Source organism: Diabrotica virgifera, chromosome 1, assembly GCF_917563875.1.
Source record: "Diabrotica virgifera virgifera chromosome 1, PGI_DIABVI_V3a".
Lineage (NCBI taxonomy): Eukaryota > Metazoa > Arthropoda > Insecta > Coleoptera > Chrysomelidae > Diabrotica > Diabrotica virgifera.
The window spans coordinates 131,516,494-131,536,852 of record NC_065443.1 but is presented as its reverse complement, the minus strand read 5'-3'; the positions used below and the strand labels follow the sequence as shown (position 1 = coordinate 131,536,852).

Sequence of the window (20,359 nt, the reverse complement as noted above, 5' to 3'; positions counted from 1 at the left end):
TATAGTTACTAAGGTACCAATGGTATTATATAAGGATAATAACGCCTGAGATCAATGGTGTATATGTTATAGTCAAAGCCCGAATTTCAGGCACTCATAGGTTTGACTAGGCAATCCTCAGGTCTGACTGAAGGTCTTAAGTCTTAATCAAAGCCCGAAATAAATTACGGTTTCGGCCTTTGACTAGTCAAACCAAGGAGAGACTAAGTTGGTCAGGCAAAGGTCGAAATTTAGTTTTATGAAATAGGGGTTTGACTAGTCAAACCCCGATCAGCTATTAAAATGTCGTAATTTGTTAGATTATGCTTAATAAAACGTCATTTTTTAATTTTAATGTTTATTATTTTTATATTTTCGTAATTAAAATAAAATAAATAGTGTTTATTCTCACATGTTGAGGCATTATGGCATTTAGAGTCCCACAATACGTTAGACCCTTTTTACACTTACATAATTTTGAAGAGCATTTCTTATTGCAGTAGCATTTTATAAAGCCTTGTCCTCCAAATTTAGAATCTTTTGTACTTATTTTTCTTCGAAACATCTTCGAAATTAAGAAAATTATCTTTGCATTCTCTTATTTGATTTCTTGAACAAAGAATGTTTATTGTTCCGTATTTCGTACCACCTCTATATACACCGCCAATTGTTTTAGCTGTTATGATACCCAAAATATTTAGAGCATCTTCTTTGGCAATATCAAAGCTGGGGATAGGTATTGTTACACAGACAGAAAAGAATAAAATAAATATAGGAAAGGCGATTGAAGGTCTTCATGGCCAGGCTATTGCTATGAAACAATTAAGTGAAAAAAAAAATTCTTCCAATTTCGATCGGAAAATCTGTAACAATACCTATCCCCAGCTTTGAAAGAGCTGGGAATGATGCTCGAAATATTTTGAGTATCACACAAGACAAAACTTGTTTCAAGAAATCAAATAAGAGAATGCAAAGAGAATTTTCTTAATTTCGAAGATGTTCCAGATATTAAGCTGGCTCTAAGAGAAATGAGTACAAAAGATTCTAAATTTGGAGGACAAGGCTTTATAAAATGCTACTGCAATAAGAAATGCTCTTCAAAAGTGTAAAATGTCTAACGTATTGTGCAACTCTAAATGCCATAATGCCTCAACATTTGAGAATAACAGTTATTTATGAAAGAGTTCGTGATGTATGCTTTTTGCGAACGCACGCGATGTTTAGAGCACGAGCGACAACCGAGCGAGTGCTATACATCGCGTAAGTTCGCAAAAAGTACTTCATGCACAGTTTCATACAATATTTTATCTACGATAAACATAAAAAACTGTAACTCTTCGTCACTGGAATTCATTTCTATTCTACAATTTTTAGAACTTTGACATTTAAAAATTCTAATTTCTTTCAAACCACAAAACTGTCAAAATTTTTGTTGTAATTTATTGCTCATTATATCATCACCATGACAACGTGAAAGATAAGGATATTTGATTATATGAAAGTGTGTCAAAAAGAGTGCGAAAAAGAAAATCAAATTTAAAATACGTTGTTACTTCACGCACACTTTAAACCCTTCACGGCACTGCTATCTATAATATCAGTTTTCACAAACTAAAACCTTATATATACATAATATGACATAGAGTAGATAACACTATTTTTTTTTATTTTAATTACGATAATATAAAAATATTAAACATTAAAATTAAAAAATGACGTTTTATTAATCCTAATCTAACAAATTACGACATTTTAATAGCTGATCGGGTGATCGGGGTTTGACTAGTCAAACCACGATTTCATAAAATTAAATTTCGACCTTTGCCTGACCAACCTAGTCTCTCCTAGGTTTGACTAGTCGAAAGTTTGAAGGCCGAAATTGTAACTTTATTTCGGGCTTTGACTAAGATCGTCAGTCAGACCTGAGGATTGCCTAGTCAAACCTAGGAGTGCCTGAAATTCGGGCTTTGACTATAACATATATACCGAGGGTCTTTGACCCGAGGGATATACGTTGATCGAAAGCGTTATTATCTATAATAGCCGTGGTGCCTTCAACGTTTAATGTCCGACTAAATTATTCTTTATATGCAAAAAAATTTAATGAATTTTAAATTAATTAGTTTTCAAATAAGTACATTTACCAGCAATAATCGTAACCTAATTGTGGTAACCATAGTTTTATTTAGGTTGTTATTTGTCAACTCGACAGTATATAACTAGTTATTTAAATTTAATGCCCTAGGGCGTTATTTTTTAAAATAACGCACTAGGGCATTAATCATACTTAACTGACTTCGAAATCATGTCATTATTTGTCAAATAATATACCAGTCGGACTGAAGTCATCCTGACGGGGAACTTGTCATCCTGACAAGTTTATGATTGTGAAAACTAGCAGGTTGTTTTTAAGTTTATTCAATAGCAAACTTTATATAATATATGAAAAAATGTTTGTCCGACAAATATGTTGGGCATTTTAATAAGTCAGACACGTAGAACATGGCAAATGACAGAAATTATGTTGGTGATAAATAATAGCAGTCTGCTTTTTGCATGAGAGTTTAATGAAAGGGAATGTATGTGTGTTTATATATGTGTATGTATGTAATGTATACGTATGTGTGTGCATATATATCTAGTTGTAATATATTTTTATTACGTTAGTTAAATATATGTAAATGTTTTATACTTGTATCATATACCTATTCCAAATATGTAATATTATACTTAGATGTAAAAATTGTCTGGCTAATTGGTCTTTACCAAAGCCATCAAATTAAATAAAAAAAAAATGAAAGGGAACAAAACAATTTTAAGATCTGTCCGACAATAGTACATTGTTTACCGGGTAGGAAAAGCTTAACATTCCTGGACGACTGTGAAGATTGCTAAGTCGAGGCGCAAGCCGAGACTTAGCAACACAGAGTCCAGGAATGTGGCTTTTCCTACGAGGTAAACATACTATTTTTCCGCAAATCGTTTAAAATTCGACAGATATTGATTGATTTAAAAAAAAACGCGATAATTTTATTCCCAAATAAATGGTGCTTTGAAATTCCTAATAAAATTACTTGGGTTACTATGGAAACGTATTGAGGTTGAATTGTCAAACTTGACGCTTATAAATTTAACACTAACAACTGTACGGAAATATCATTTCCTTACAGTAAGGAAATGACATTTCCTTACAGTAAGGAAGTCCTGACTTTTTCTTCAAGAAATTTTGACAGGAATGTCAAAATTTCCTGGCGATTTGCGGAAATAGTACATTGTTTACCGGGTAGGAAAAGCTTAACATTCCTGGACGACTGTGAAGATTGCTAAGTCGAGGCGCAAGCCGAGACTTAGCAACACAGAGTCCAGGAATGTGGCTTTTCCTACGAGGTAAACATACTATTTTTCCGCAAATCGTTTAAAATTCGACAGATATTGATTGATTTAAAAAAAACGCGATAATTTTATTCCCAAATAAATGGTGCTTTGAAATTCCTAATAAAATTACTTGGGTTACTATGGAAATATCATTTTACTAATATCATTACACTAACAACTGTACGGAAATATCATTTCCTTACAGTAAAGAAATGACATTTCCTTACAGTAAGGAAGTCCTGACTTTTTCTTCAAGAAATTTTGACAGGAATGTCAAAATTTCCTGGCGATTTGCGGAAAAATACATTTCCGAAATAAAATTTCGCGGGGACTATCCCATTTTAATTTAAATAGGTACCTACAATTTACCTTCCACTTTACTTTTGGACTTGTGCCGTTGGTTGCTTTTACTTACGGAGTAAAACTCACCCCTTCTCGGGGGTGAAAAATATATGTCCGAAAACTGCCTAATTCTAAGCAGCTTTTCTTCTATAGGTAGTTTTTTCAGTAAGTCAATACTTCTTGAGTTATTCGCGACTGAAAATATTCATTTTTCAACAAAAAACCACGTTCTTAGATGGTTATTTTTCCTTAATAATCCAAAAATAAAGTATTTTATCTAAAAAATATTCTTAATAAAAATGTAGCTTATAAAAAAAAACGAAAAAAAATGGTTTAGGTATACATTATAGACCCAGTAGAGGCAAAGGGCAGAGTGTAAGTAGTTCATGAAAAGTAGGTAGGTTCTTATTCGTCAAATCCCCCTTGTATATAGATCATTTTGGATATAATAGATCTTGATAATGTAAATATAAGTATTTTTGACTTATTTCATTTTAAAACATTATTTTTTAGTTGTTAACGCAGTCCGATCGCTCGTCTTCCCATAAGACACTTTTCTAATTAACAATTAAAAAATATATTTTAGAATAAAATATGGCCAGAATTCTTATCGGGACCTGATACAAGGATTGAACCAAATACATTAGATGGTCTAAATTAAATAAAGATTGAACCAAATACAGTCCATAGTATTTGATTGAACTAACAGATTGGTGCAGATGTTCCTACACCTTGTTCATTCAAACTGAATGGGTTTAGTATAAGCGACCTCTACATGTATTGAAGTGAATTTTTGGTTTTGCTTAAATCGGCGATTCCAGAATACATATCATCACCATAATTAAATAATTTTTATTACAATAGGTGTCGCTAGTATATTTTTCTGGACTGATCGTTTTTCACTATTAATTTGATATGGCAACATATCTGGAAAATTTTATTATAATAAAAGTAGTTCACATACTGTTTCACAAAGTTATTTGTAAGGAAGCGAAATAAAACATTTTGCGACTGCTGTGATTATCGCTGACTCATGTGAGTCGGTACTTGGGCGAACTGACTCGTGTGATGGACAACAGATGGCGATATCTTCATGTAAACTACTATGTATGAACTGATATAAAAAAAATGTCAGTATTTTTCAGTAAATTGTTGCCCATTACACATTATGCATGTAATAGTGAAATGTTTTATGAACCGTACGATATATTTAGATAGTTTGAGGTATAAAATAGTGTTTAATAAATTCGTGTTTTAAAATATAAAATAGAGTGTGTCTGCGCTGATTCCTGCGCAAAAAAGTATCAGCGTCATCATGGAGTCCATGTCTAAGCCATAGACTTAAAGTGACCTAGTGACCATGTCATGGATTCAATTGGATTAAGCCCCCTAAAAAAACCCTAAACCTCTAGTGTTGGGTGCGAACATTCCTGAAAATTAGCGTAAGTTTTACAATATTAATTTGATTTCTTGTAGGTAGTACAAAAGATGAGTTTTTTTAAAAGAGATGAAGCATTGGAGAGTATAGCAACAAGACGATATTATGTTCTATATTCTATTATGATCGTATGTAATTATGTCCGTCTACAATTATATTACTATACTATATAGACATATAAAGAAAATCAGAAAATGTGAGTGCAGTGAATGAGTACATACGCGACGCGTAGTTAGTTTGTTGAATCCTTTGAATCCCAGAAGTATAACATGGCTGAAAAAGAAAGAAACCATGTGTGGACGGCTTAGATTTATATACAGGAAAAGCCCGTTTCATTGGAATTATAGATACTGGAACTGAGGTAAGTACTTTGTAAATATGTAGGCCAGTAAATTTAATATATCATTGGATCAACTAATTTACAGTTTATAATCTCGAATTACAAGGGGTTACACTAGGGGTTTTTGGAGTCGCTGATGGCGAATACGGTTATCAGAACTTCAGAACACAAGGATCTACAGACCGAGCGAGTCTCGTAAATTGCACGGCTTCGAGCCACGCTTCACGCAACCGTATTTGCGTACTTGTATTTCGAGTTGCGTGGTCGTGCGGAGTTATAATTTTACCAAATTTAAATATAATCGTTTCTACTGATTCATATAGGTAATATACTATTAAAGTTTTTAATATTGCTAATATTATTAAAGTTTTTAACATTGTATTTTAATATGATTTTTTTTATTAATAATAATATTACCTAAGTATTGCACCTAGTTCAAAAAAACTACAAGATAAATACCACGGTATTTTCATATGAAAATGCAAAGCAAATAAGCAAAATACACAATTTGCAGAGTAAATGCTTGTTTTTTTGATAAAATAATACAAATTGTATGTTAGGTCTGGATCCCGCATATGAAAAAAAAGTTGATTAATAGCAAGCTGAAAATTTGTTAATAGCAAGGGTGTCTAGTCGGATAAACTTTGATATATGAAAAACTGGAACAGGGGCAGTTTTAATTGTGGAACAGGTTAAAAATTTGGAACGGTCAGACCACGAAAACGGCACATTTATTCTGTCCGACAGAACAGACTTAAACTCTCCGAACAGAGATTAAACTCTCATGCAAAAATTAGACTGCTATCTATCACAAAAATGGGCGTTTTAATGAGTGGAACATGTACAATATGTCAAATGACAGGAATTATGACAGGTGATAAATAGCAGTCTGATTTTTGCATGAGAATTTAATCTCTGTTCGGAGAGTTTAAGTCTGTTCTGTCGGACAAAATAAATGTGACGTTTTCGTGGTCTGACCGTTCCAAATTTTTAACCTGTTCCACAATTAAAACTGCCCCTGTTCCAGTGTTCCCATATATCAAAGTTTGTCCGACTAGACACCCCTAAGCTATTAACAAATTTTCAGCTTGCTATTAATCAACTTTTTTTTCATAAGCGGGATCCAGACCTATGTAGGTAGGTAGAGTAACTAAGCGTTGAGTAGTTATAGCAAAAGTAGCTACGCCATCTGTAAAAAAGGTATACTACATTCATCTCGCTAAACTCAACCGTTATCGAGATACACGCATTTTAAATCTGAGAGACAACATAATTTTTTGCATAATATCATTGTAGTTACAGCCGAAAAATAACTTAAAATCATAATAATTTACAAAAAGTATCGCAAATTTCTTCAAATGGAATTTGCGATGCAATGACATAAATATGAGAACTGGCACAATTATTATGGTTTCATGTTTATTTTTCGGGTCTAGCTACAATGATATTTATGCAAAAATTATGTTGTATCGCAGATTTAAAATGCGTTTATCTCGAAAACAGTAGTTGAGTTTATTAGTGAGATGAATGTAGTATATCTTTTTTAAGTAAAAATATTGAGAGAACAAAAGTTTTATTCAAAAAGTACCTATATAGAGTAGGGGATAAAAGTTGAACGTATTAAATGAGCGCTGAAAGACGTATATGTGGCGCCCTCTGGGTAATACATCAGTTTTGGTGGCGAATTTAGATTTCTCATCCCAAAAAACCCCCGCTTACCAAATTTCGTGTTGTTATCCCATGCCTTTCGGGAAATATTCAAGAATAAATAAAATAAAAGTTTAATTTTGACACCCTCTGTATTTCGGTTATTATCAACTTTTATGCTAAGTAGTGTAGGAAACAAAGGTTGAACCTTGCAAAATGGACACAAGTCCGGTTTTATTTTTTTTTCTGGTATATCAAGGGGGTGCTTATTATAAGACTAACTTTTTCTGAAAAGATTTCGCCCCGGAACCCCCCTTTTTACCCCTTTAAAGGGGGTAATTTGTGGTTTTTGCGGAACGTAGCCCTTCCTGTACCTTTTACAAAAAATTTCTTTTAGAGAAATATGAAGAAGACTATATTTTCTACGATTTATTTCCAACAGCATATGTCTATCATCCACCGTTTAGCGAGGGTGGCGCCCCAAAGTTGATAAGTTTTAAAAAAAGATGTTTTAAAAAAATATATATTTTTCCCTAACTGTAACGGAAATTAAGAAGAAATCCTAACGCAATTATTAAAAAATAATTGATTGATTTTTTGGTATATGTTTCACTTAAGGGTAATTGCCCATTTTTTAATTACAGGGTGTTACATTTTTAAAAACCCCTTTTTATACCATCTGAACCGTTTATGCTAGAGTAAAAAGACTTTCAGCGATTACCCATGTACTGGTGCTTTTTACAAATTTGTATAATGTACCCCCATTTTTTCCCCGGAACCACCCCAAAAAAAGAAAAATTAATAAATAAAGTGATTTTCTTGGAATCCTTCACACACAATGCCCTTTATTAATATGCTTCATACATCATTTTGTGCACGTTATTATTACCCATGCATGGACACCAAAAGCGATTACATAGTGCAACCCCTGTAGCCAAAAAAAAATAAATAAAATGGGGGGTTGAAATTTTTTTTTTGTTTTTTGCCTCTTGATCCATATGGGCATATGCTTCATCAATAGTGCTTTTCAAAAATATATATGGTTATTGCAACCTCCCTGCGGAAACCACCCCTATCCTTGAAAATATACTGCAAAAACTACCCCTATCCCTTGGCGAGGAAGTTTTTACGATTTTCTCATTACTTATGCATTCCTTTTAAACAAAAGTTATACAAGAATAAAGACCACTATTTACCGTTACGGCACAGTGGCGCCGTAAACCTCATATGCTTTGGCGGGCTCCAGTTTTAGTTTTTTTTTCGTCATCTGTTCGTTTTATTGATAAAGTACTTATGTAAAATAAAACAACACAGTGTAACCTACAAATTATGACTTATGCACATTTTACAATCTTTGCGCCCCAAAGCCACAGTGGTGGCCCAAAATCAATTTTTGCGTATTTTCGCAACCTACACGCATTTTATTGCATTAATGCTACCTTAATAGCACAATATTCACCCTTAAGTGGTCGCTAAGCAGTGGTGGATCCAGGGAGGGATGATGGGGGCGATCACCCCCACGCTCTCAAACCAAGTGATATTATATTTAAACTATTTAGAATGGGAAATAAGCCACAATATTATTAAAAAATGATTTTTATTGTAAAATTTTTTAAAATATTTAAAATAAAATTTTTATATTTAAAGATTATAAAAATATTCATTTATTTTTATAGAAATTTAAACAATTGGCACCCGCCCTCTTAACGATGCTGGATCCGCCACTGTCGCTAAAGCATAAAAAGTACGTCATTTTTATAAAAATAATAATATAATATAAGTATTTCTATAAAAATAAATGAATAATTTTATAATCTTTAAATATAATATCACTTGGTTTGAGAGGGGGGGGGGTAATCACCCCCATCACCCCTTCCTGGATCCGCCAGTACTTAGCGACCACTTAGGGGGGAATATTGTGCTAAAAGCGTGTAGGTGGCGAAAATATGCAAAAATTGATTTTGGGCCACCACTGTGGCTTTGGGGCGCAAAGACAGTAAAATGTGCATAGGTCATAATTTGTAGGTTACACTGTCTTGTTTTATTTTACATAAGTACTTTATCAACAAAACAAACAGATGACGAAAAAGAAAACAAAAACTGGAGCCCGCCAAAGCATATATGAGGTTTACGGCGCCACTGTGCCGTAACGGTTTGCTTATACGAAAAAAATGAATAGGACCTAATTTTTAGAGTAAATAGTGGTCTTTATTCTTGTATAACTTTTGTTTAAAAGGAATGCATAGGTAATGAGAAAATCGTAAATACATCCTCGCCAAGGGATAGGGGTAATTTTTGCAGTATATTTTCAAGAATAGGGGTGGTTTCCGCAGGGATGTTGCAATAACCATATATATTTTTGAAAAGCACTATTGATGAAGCATATGCCCATATGGATCAAAAAGCAAAAAACAAAAAAAAAATTCAACCCCCCAATTTATTTATTTTTTTTTGGCTGCAGGGGTTGCACTAGGAAATCGCTTTTGGTGTCCATGTATGGGTAATAATAACGTGCACAAAATGATATATGAATCATATTAATAAAGGGCATTGTGTCCGAAGGATTCCAAGAAAATCACTTTATTTATTAATTCTTCTTTTTTTTTGGGTGGTTCCGGGGAAAAAATGGGGATGCATTATACAAATTTGTAAATAGCACCAGTACATGGGTAATCGCTGAAAGTCTTTAAACTCTAGCATAAACGGTTCGGATGGTATAAAAAGGGGTTTTTTAAAATGTAACACCCTGTAATTAAAAAATGGGCAATTACCCTTAAGTGAAACCTGTACCAAAAAATCAATCAATTATTTGTGAATAATTGCGGTTAGATTTCTTCTTAATTTCCGTTACAGTTAGGGAAAAATATATTTTTTTTAAAACATCTTTTTTAAAAACTTGTCAACTTTGGGGCGCTACCCCCGCTAAACGGTGGATGATAGACATATGCTGTTGAAAAAAAAGCGTAGAAAATATAGTCCTCTTTATATTTCTATAAAAGAAATTTTTTGTAAAAGGTACAGGAAGGGCTACGTTAAGCAAAAACCACAAATTACCCCCTTTAAAGGGGTGAAAAGGGGGATTCCGGGGCGAATTTTTTTCAGAAAAAGTTAGTCCTATAATAAGCACCCCTTAATATACCAGAAAAAAAATTAAACCAGACTTGTGTCCATTTTGCAAGGTTCAACCTCTGTTTCCTACACTATAAGGTAAGTTAGCTTAAATCCACCTATTTTAAGCTTAGAAATCTATTGTTAAGTTATGGCCCATTCTTTACCAAACACCCTGTATAAAATATGATATTATGTACTTGGATGTTTTCTTTTTACATGTGCCGTCAAGTTAGTAGATTTCGAAAAGTTTGTTACACTTAGTACAACGACAACGTTTCATTTTCTACTTACAACAAAAAGAACACTTTAGAAATAAAACAAGAGTTTAAATTATAAACACAAATCTAAATAAATAATTTCTCACCACGGTCAAAAACCACACTTAAAAGTTTTAAAAATTCACACCACATAATACCACAAATTTTTAAACACCTGACGTGTCTCAAGTGCGATTGCGCGAATCCGTGCAATTTACGAGATGCGCTCGGTCTGTAGATCCAAGTTATCAGAACCGACCTCAGGAGCACATGGTGCCCGTACCATGCCTGGCCCCTAGACCTCCGAGGAGTCCGAGGGACTGTTCTAATGTTATATTTGTGTTCAGCAACACCAAAAGTTCCCGGAATAAACTGTTTGCCAGGGGCGGCCCATCGGGGTAGGCAAGGTAGGCGCCGCCTACCCTCTTCAAATGTAGTACAATAATATAAATTATTAATATAAATTACTTATTTCAAAATTGTAATTTATAAATTTTGACACAATATCTACAATAAAATATCAAAAATTATCCAAATTATTTTTAAAAATATCCAAAAAATTTTTTCCGTAGTTATAATTATTGTACGCTCCTTGTAGTATCAGTAGTACTGTATAGTATAGATTCTATATTCACCTTGGTCAGGCACTCGGGAACGTAGCGTGAAATAGAACGACGCCAACACCGAATTGACGTGCGATCTCTCTCTGCTTACGCGAGCAGGCCTGCTGCAGGTCCGCTCGTAGCGACCGTATTCTACGATTTTGAACGGGCGGATAGGCACAGAGTCTTATAGCCGGACCTACAAAATTTTATCAGTTGCTTCTCTTGTGTCTTGTGAAACTGTTTTAAAATAATTGTTTTTTGATTTTGGCTGTTATTAGTAGGTTAAGTATTGAATAAAACTAGGTAGGACAATTTAAATTTGTTTATGAAAACTGAATAATGTGTTATTAGATTATATAGATAATTAAAAATTTAAAGCGAGGTTAATTGTTAACTTATCAATTTATTCGAATAGTAAATTATTATTTGATACATAAATAAAATAAGTAATATTTGACGTTGTTGAAACGTAGGTGTGTTAGTTTTATTGGTGGAAAAACTTTAGTCATCGAATATGAATATTTTAAACGATGTAATATGCAGTTTGATCGAGACGCCTTTTTCAAGGCGCCAAAATCAAGAAAGATTATTAATTATTTCAATGGGCCGGCCTTTACAAAATTTAACAATTTTATCCACAGATAAGACAAAAGACAATCAACCATTTTCGAGATCGTTTAAAACAATATGGTATGAAAATCATAAATGGCTAAGCGGAAGTTATTTTAAAAATTCACTTTTCTGTTGGCCTTGTCTGTTGCTCTCAAATTTGAAGCAAAATGTTTGGGTGAGTCAGGGATATTCAGATTTGAAAAATTTATCAGCTAGTGTAAAAAAACATGAATCTTCGAAAGAACATTTAAACAATTGCTTAGATTTAAAACGGTTAGAAAAAAATAAACAAACTACTGACAGTGCTTTCGCTGGACATATTTCTCTATCTAATAAGATATATAATGAAGAAGTTGAAAAAGATTGAAGAAGTTGAAGAAATTGATGTTACAATTCTTTTAGCAAAACAAGAACTTACATTTCGCGGTCGTGATGAGAGCCATAATTCTTCAAACATGGGTAATTTTAAAGAAATTTTTAATTTAGTAGTTAAACGCGATCAGGAAATCCAGGATCATGTTAAAAAATAGAAGGGGTGTTCACGGGTTTGTCAAAAACAATACAAAATGATTTAATAGATTGTCTTGCCGATTACTTAAAAAATGAAATTTCAACAGAAATTAATGAAAGTCAATTTTTTTCTATACTAGCTGACGATACTACTGATATAACCGAAAAATCACAGTGTACTTTAACAATCCGTTTTGTTAACAAAGTTGGTCAGGTAACAGAAAGATTTTTAGGGTTTTTTGATGTTAGCGATAATAGATCTGCAGACGCTCTATATAGTTTAATTTCAAACGTGCTTGAGCCATATGATTACAAAAATAAATTAATTGCTCAATTTTACGATGGTGCAAGTGTAATGGCTGGCTCTTTAAACGGATTACAATCAAAAATTAAAGTAGATGCTCCAAAAGCAATTTTTACACATTGTTGCGCTCATAGATTACATTTAGTATTGCAAGACGGCTCAAAATGTATTACAAACTGTAGGATATTTTTTGTCGCCTACCCGCAGTATATGTGTAGCCTACCCGCATACTGAGGTCACGAGCCGCCACTGCTGTTTGCACCAATTTAGTGCCGAAATCCCCCGATACTCAAGAATATTACGCAGTGACCGAGTGACCCTGAGCACTAGGTGATCCGGGGGGTCGTTCCTGATGGCGTATTCATGTTCAGCAACCCCAAAAACCGCAGAGTAACAAAATCTGGCCCTTAATATACTGATTTTGACATATTTATACACTTTTGGATGCAGTTTATGTACTGTACTTTTTGCAATTATTCATTACCACCCATTTTTTCTATTGTAGAATTTTTTCCTGGCGTCATGCGTCATCCTGAACACAATTCAAAAAGTTGCAAATCAATAGATGTCTTATTTAAAAATAAATATATTTTTCCTAAATGTCCTGGTCTAATAGCCCGATCAAAGAACACAAAACTAACAAAAACTTCAAAAACAAAATTAGGAAGAATGAAAATTCGCTGATACGTAATTGAAATGATCTATTTAGTCCAGAAAGCCACTGCGCATCCGCTAGAAAAAATATTCCGATTCGGATTTTTTGCACAATCTTCTTCAAAAAGGACCCCTTATATATATTTAGGTATATTAGGTATATTTTGACGAGATTATAAATTAACCAAAGGGACTATTTTGGGTTGCAGTCTAATTAAAATAGTTACCTCGTTGACAAGTGCGTAAGTCATTGTTAGAAGTTACGCCGAGTGTAATTATTATCAGTATAGTCCAGAAAGCCACTGCGCATCCGCTAGGAAAAATATTCTAATTCGGATTTTTTGCACAATCTTACTCAAAAAGGACTCCTTTTAACAAATTGGCATGTTGCCAGGACCAAAAGTGGGTCAAAAATTTTTTAAACGTTTTTTTTTTGTTCTTTACCTAAAATTATTTTTTTTTTGCATGGAACAAAGTTTTTTTAGGTTTTTTGGATCATTCCAAACAGAAAAGGTCTTTAGTGACTTTTCTCTAAAGTTGATAGTTTTTGACATATAAGCGATTAAAAATTGAAAAATTGCGAAATCGGCCATTTTTAACCGTCAAAAACTATGTAAAAAACTGAAAATTTCAATGTTGCCAAGGTAGGTAGATATTCTTTAAATATCGATTGATGAAATCCCGAAGAGTTTTTTGCAATACAATATTCAAAACACCTTTGTTTTGCGCGACACTATTTTCCACCGTTGCATGTGTATACAGTATGGTGCAAATGAAAGGATTAAATTCGTTATTTCGTAAACCGGCGACTTTAAGGAAAAATCCCGAAACCGGTCGATTTTTATTTTTAAGTTATGATATTATGGCATATATGGTATACTAGTGACGTCATCCATCTGGGCGTGATGACGTAATCGATAACTTTTTTAATGAGAGTAGGGATCGTGTGCTAGCTCATTTGAAAGCCTCTTCAATTCTTTATTCAGTAATATAAAAAACATTTACATAATTTTTATACAGGGTGTCCAAAAAAAGTGTTTAATTAAATTATTTGAAAAAAAAAATAACATTGTATGTGATTTATTTAATTCAAAATATATTTTACTGTTACCCGAAAACTAAAAAATGTTTATTTCACAAATAAACATTGCTTTCTGATTAAATTCATTGTTCAGGCCAGCTTCTGCCAGCCACCTGCCTCTTGGAAGTTTGAACATTTAATTTAAGCGAAAAGCAATGTTTATTTGTGAAATAAACTTTGTGTTCTGATTTGTGAAAGCAGTAAAATGAATTTTGAATTAAATAAATTACATACATTCTTCTTTTTTTGTCAAATAATTTGATAAAATTTTTTTGGACACCCTGTATAAATTATTATGTAAACGTTTATATTACTGGATAGAGAATTGAAGAACCTTTCAAATGAGCTAGCACACAACCCCTATTCTCATTAAAAAAATCATCGATTACGTCATCATGCCCAGATGGATGACGTCACTAGTATATATGCCACAATATCATAACTTAAAAATAAAAATCGATCAGTTTTATTGTCCTTTTCATGATCATTTTTCAGTGCGTAACAAATGATAGAAAAATAGGTAAGTCCGTGATAATACACATTTATGACATTTATTCTAACATGACATTTTAGTTAAATCTGACAGTTGTCACATTTTATTTTCAATTTGGAATAAAAACAAATCAAATGTGTTTCTTGCATTTATAAAATGTTATTTTCTTTGATTTGTATAGTCTTATAAATTATACAGATTATATTTGTAATATTATTATCTAATTAAAAAAAAATATTTTTTTATTATGGCGCCATCTATCGATAACTAGAATAACTAGAATAAATGTTATAAAAATGTCACCGACGAAATGTAATCACCGACGTGCCTTTTCTTCTGTCACATACAATTTAATGCGTTAGAAAGAAATCGAAAAACTGTGACGCACTGAAAGATGATCATGAGAAATACTGTAGGATTTTTCCTTTCAAGTCGCCGGTTTGCGAAATAACGAATTTATTCCTTTCATATGCACCATACTATACTGTATACACATGCAACGGTGGAAAATAGTGTCGCGCACGCTTGATTAGCAATTAAAAACAAGGAGGCTTGAATATTGTATTGCAAAAAACTCTTCGGGATTTCATCAATCGATGTTTAAAGAATATCATCCTAGCTTGGCAACATTTAAATTTTCAGTTTTTCACATACTTTTTGAGGGTTAAAAATGGCCGATTTCGCAATTTTTAAATTTTTAATCGCTTATATGTCAAAAACTATCAACTTTAGAGAAAAGTCACTAAAGACCTTTTGTTTGGAATGATCCAAAAAACCTAAAAAAACTTTGTTCCGTGCAAAAAAACAAATTTTAGGAAAAAAACAAAAAAAGACGTTTAAAAAATTTTTGACCCACCTTTGGTCCTGGCAACATGCAAATTTGTTAAAAGGGGTCCTTTTTGAGTAAGATTGTGCAAAAAATCCGAATCGGAATATTAGTCCGTTCTTTAACGGTAAAATATTGCAAAACCTCTAACTTTTAAAGAACCGCTTGGATTGACATGAAATTTGGCATACACATAGCTAACAAGTCAAAGAAAAAAAGTGATATTGTGCCGATATGTGCTTTTGCCCTGGGAGTGGTTTTCACCCCCTCTTGGGGGTGAAAAAATATTCGTCCAAAGAAAGTCAGGAAATGGATAAACTGGATAATTTTAAGTAACTTTTGTTCTATAGAGTTTTTTCACTAAGTCAATACTTTTCGAGTTATTTGGCAGTGAATATGTTCATTTTTTCAACAAAATAACCACGCTTTTAGACGGTTTTTCGCAAATAACTCAAATGGTAAGTATTTTGTCGAAAAAACATTCTTAGAAAAAATATATCCTGTAAAAAATTTAAAAAAATGGTGTATACATCACGTCTCTACACCTAGCAGAAGCAGAGTTATAGCTAATAAAAAATAGGTTCGTATTCGTCAAATTCCAAATGGAATACTTTAACGTGAAATAACCAAAAATGAAGCACATTTCGGGGAAAACTCATTTCAACTTATTTAAAGTGTTTAAAAAAAGCTTCATTTTTGTTTTATAAAAAAAATTTCTAGCATCGAAATTAAACAAGTTACGCTCAAAATAAAGTTAGTCCCTTTTGGTTTTAGTAAAAAAATCGAGAAAAGCACCCCCTAATTAGTATCTTAAATGAACTTAATCGTTACGACTTCACAAGTTTCTTGACTCGTGTATATATTGTTTATATGATCTGTAAGTTTCATCGGTTCAAAGTACTTATTATTGAAAGGGCTGTAGTTAAAAAGGGTTGAACGAGTCACTGATCACGAATGTATGCAAATTTAGAAACACCAAATCTTAATCAATTTTTGTCTAACAGAAAAACAAAAAAATACATGATATTCATAAAAGCAAATCTGACTTTTTTTGTTTTTCGAGATTTTTGGTATCTAACAATTTTTAAGTTATTTTGAAAAAAAGCATATTTTTCAAAATTTATATTTTTAAAAATTTTATTTTGAAACCAAATTTTTTCAAAAATAAGCACTTTGAATCGATGAAACTTACAGATCATATAAACACAACATAAGTAAAATAATTTGTGGAGCGGTAACGATTAATTTCATTTAAGTTGCTAATTAGAGGTTGGTCTTCCCGATTTTTTTTGCAAAAACAAAAGGAACCAACTTTATTTTGAGCTTAACTTGCTTAAATTTAATGCTAGAAACTTTTTGTAAAAACAGAAATAAAGATTTTTTTAAAATACTTTAAAAAATGGGTTTTCCCCAAAAAGTGCTTAATTTTTTGGATATTCCACGTCGAAATATTCTATTTGAAATTTGGTGAATATGAATCTATTTTTCATTGACTATAACTCTGGTTCTACGAGATCCAGAGACCTAACGCGTACACCATTTTTTTTTTACTTTTTTATAAGCTATATTTTTGCTAAGAACGTTTTTTTCGACAAAATACTTACTTTTTGAGTTATTTGCGAAAAACCGTCTAAAAATGTGGTTATTTTGTTGAAAAATGAACATATTCACTCGCAAATAACTCGAAAAGTGTTGACTTGGCGAAAAAGCTCTATAGAACAAAAGTTACTTAAAATTAGTCAGTTTACCCATTTCCGGACTTATTTTGGACATATATTTTTTCACCCCCAAGAGGGGGTGAAAGTCACCCCCAGGACAAAAGCACACATCGGCACAATATCACTTTTTTTCTTTGATATGTAAGCTATACTCATTCCAAATTTCATGTCAATCCAAGCGGTTCTTTAAAATTTAGAGCAAAGACCGTGAAAGAATGGACTATATGTTTCCTAGCGGATGCGCAGTGGCTTTAGAAAAAGGTTACACTTCTACATCCCGTCCATTATTTACAAAAATTGGGTAATACCCCCTTCTCGGTGGTGGAAAATGATGACTAATTCTAATTAAGCAACTATTTTTCTACAGTTTTTTCACTAACTCAATAGTTTTCGAGTTATATAACAAAAAAAAACATGTCTTGGACAATTTTTCGCAAATAACTCAAAAAGTAAGTATTTTATGGAAAAAAATATTCTTAGCTAAAATATAGCTTATAAAAATAGCTTATGAAAAAAATAGTGAATATATATAAAATGTGCAGATCCAGTAGAAGCAGAGTTGTAGCTAATGAAAAGTAGGTTCTTATTCGTCAAATTCCAAATCGAATATTTCAAAGTGAAATGACCAAAAAACGAAGCACTTTTCGGGGAAAACTCATTACAACTTTTTAAAGTCTTTAAAAACAGGTTTATTTTCGTGTTTAAAAAAACTTCTAGCATTAAAAGTATTTGAGTTACGCTCAAAATATTGTTGGTCCCTTTTATTTATTTTTTTTTTTTTTGGTAAAAGGAATCGCGAAAATCCCCCCCTAATTGGCATCCCAAATAAAATTATATAATCGTTACCGCTTCACAAGTTACTTTTCTAATTAGTATTATGTAAGTACTGTTTATATGATCTATAAGTTTCATTGGTTCAAAGTGCTCTTTTTTGAAAAATTTGGTTTTAAACTAAAATTTTTTTGTTTAATTTAAAAAAAACCTTTTTTTCTCAAAATAACTTAAAAATTATTAGCAATACCAAAAATCTCAAAGAGTAATAAAATGTACGTTTTGCTGTTTTGAATATTTTGGATTTTTTGTTTTCCTGTTAGACAAAAATTGGTTATGCTATGGTTGTTCAAAATTTGCATACACTCATGATTAGTGACTCGTTCAAGCCATTTTAACTACAACCTTTTCAAAAATAAGCTCATCTTTGACCCGATGAAACTTACAAAGTTACTACATATACAGTATGTCCCTGTAAGTTGTATCCATATGGAAAACTTTTTTATTAGATATTAATTTTACGAAAAAAAGTTATTCTTCATAAAAAGCTCTGCTTGGTCCAAAACCTAAAATTTACCCATCAAATATCAAATTTTTTTGAATACTATACAAGGTATGTCAAAAAGTTTGAATTTCACTCAAGAGTAAAGTAGCTTTATTTTTCACAATATTGAAAATTGCTATTATGAAAAGTTGTTTGGAATTTAAAACTATATTCTAGTATGCAATTACATCCTTCTAATTGAAAAACAATTTTTTTGAAAAATTTTGGATAACTAACATTATTTTCAATTATTTCAATTCAGATAACTCTTTTATTATTAATTTAAAGAAAAAAGTGAATCTTAATAAAAACTTCTGCCGGGTCTAAAACCTAAAATACAACCATCTTATGTCAAATTTTATCAATTTTATACGAGGTATGTCAAAAATATGAATTTCGCTCAAGAGTAAAATACGTTTATTTTTCACAATATCGAAAATTGTTATTATGAAAACTTATTTAGAATTAAAAACTATGTTTCAGTATGTATGTAATTACATCCTTTTAATTGAAATATTGTGAACTATAAAAGGTACTTTACTTTTGATCTAAATTTATCTTTTTTGACAAACCTCGTATAAAATTGATCAAATTTGATATAAGATAGTTGTATTTTAGGTTTTAGACCATCCAGAACTTTTTATTAAGAATCCCTTTTTTTCGTAAAATTAATAATAAAAGAGTTATCAGAATTGAAATAACTGAAAATAATGTTAGTTACCTATCCATATTTTTCAAAAAAAAAAAATTCAATTAGAAGGATGTAGTTGCATATTAGAATATAGTTTTTAATTCCAAACAACTTTTCATAATAAAAATTTTCAATATTGTGAAAAATAAAGCAACTTTACTCTTGAGTGAAATTCAAACTTTTTGGCATACCTCGTATAATATTCAAAAAAATTGATTTGATGGTTAAATCTTAGGTATTGGACCATGCAGAGCTTTTTATGAAGAATAACTTTTTTCCGTAAAATTAATAATAAAAAATTTTCCATATGGATACAACTTACAGGGACATACTGTATAAAGAGTACATAAGCAAAGTAACTTGTGAGCGATAACGATTAATTTTCTTTGGGATGCAAATTAGGGGGTGATTTTCGCGATTCTTTTTACCAAAAAATAAAAGGGACCAACAATATTTTGAGCGTAACTCACTTACTTTTAATGTCACAAGTTTTTTTTAACAAAAATAAACTTTTTTTTACCAATTTAAAAAAGTTGTAGTGAGTTTTCTCCTAAAAGTGCTCAGTTTTTTTGGTTATTTCACGTTGAAATATTCGATTTGAAGTTTGACGAATAAGAGTCTACTTTTCATTAGCTATAACTCTGATTCTGCTGGGTCTACAGACTTCATACATACACCATTTTTTTCACTTTTTTATAAGCTATACTTTTGCTAAGCATATTTTTTTTCATAAAATACTTACTTTTTGAGTTATTCGCGAAAAACCGTCCAAATCACGTTTTTTATTTTTGTTTTATAAAAATTTTTGTAAAAATGAACATATTCACTCGCTAATAACCCGAAAAGTATTGACTTAGTGAAGAAACTTTAGAATGAGTCATTTTATGCAATTCCGAACTTATTTTGAATGTATATTTTTTCACCCACGAGATATTTTCCAATTTCTGTAAAATGGAGGGGATGTAGTATTGTAAACTTTTTTTATATAATAATAGACAAATTTCAACTACCGATTCCCAAATTTTATCCTTCTTCATTTTTTTTGGCTTAATTCTTTTTGA

The 20,359-nt window shown here is 31.6% G+C and overlaps 1 long non-coding RNA gene across 1 annotated transcript; it reads left to right on the top strand.

Annotated features, from left to right (window-relative positions):
* The first annotated feature begins 4,826 nt into the window (after positions 1-4,826).
* LOC114326423 (uncharacterized) lies at positions 4,827-13,522 on the top strand. Its single transcript, XR_007701067.1, has 3 exons — positions 4,827-5,114; positions 5,173-5,495; positions 13,026-13,522. It is a non-coding gene; the product is annotated as an uncharacterized LOC114326423 (long non-coding RNA).
* The last annotated feature ends 6,837 nt before the right edge of the window (positions 13,523-20,359 follow it).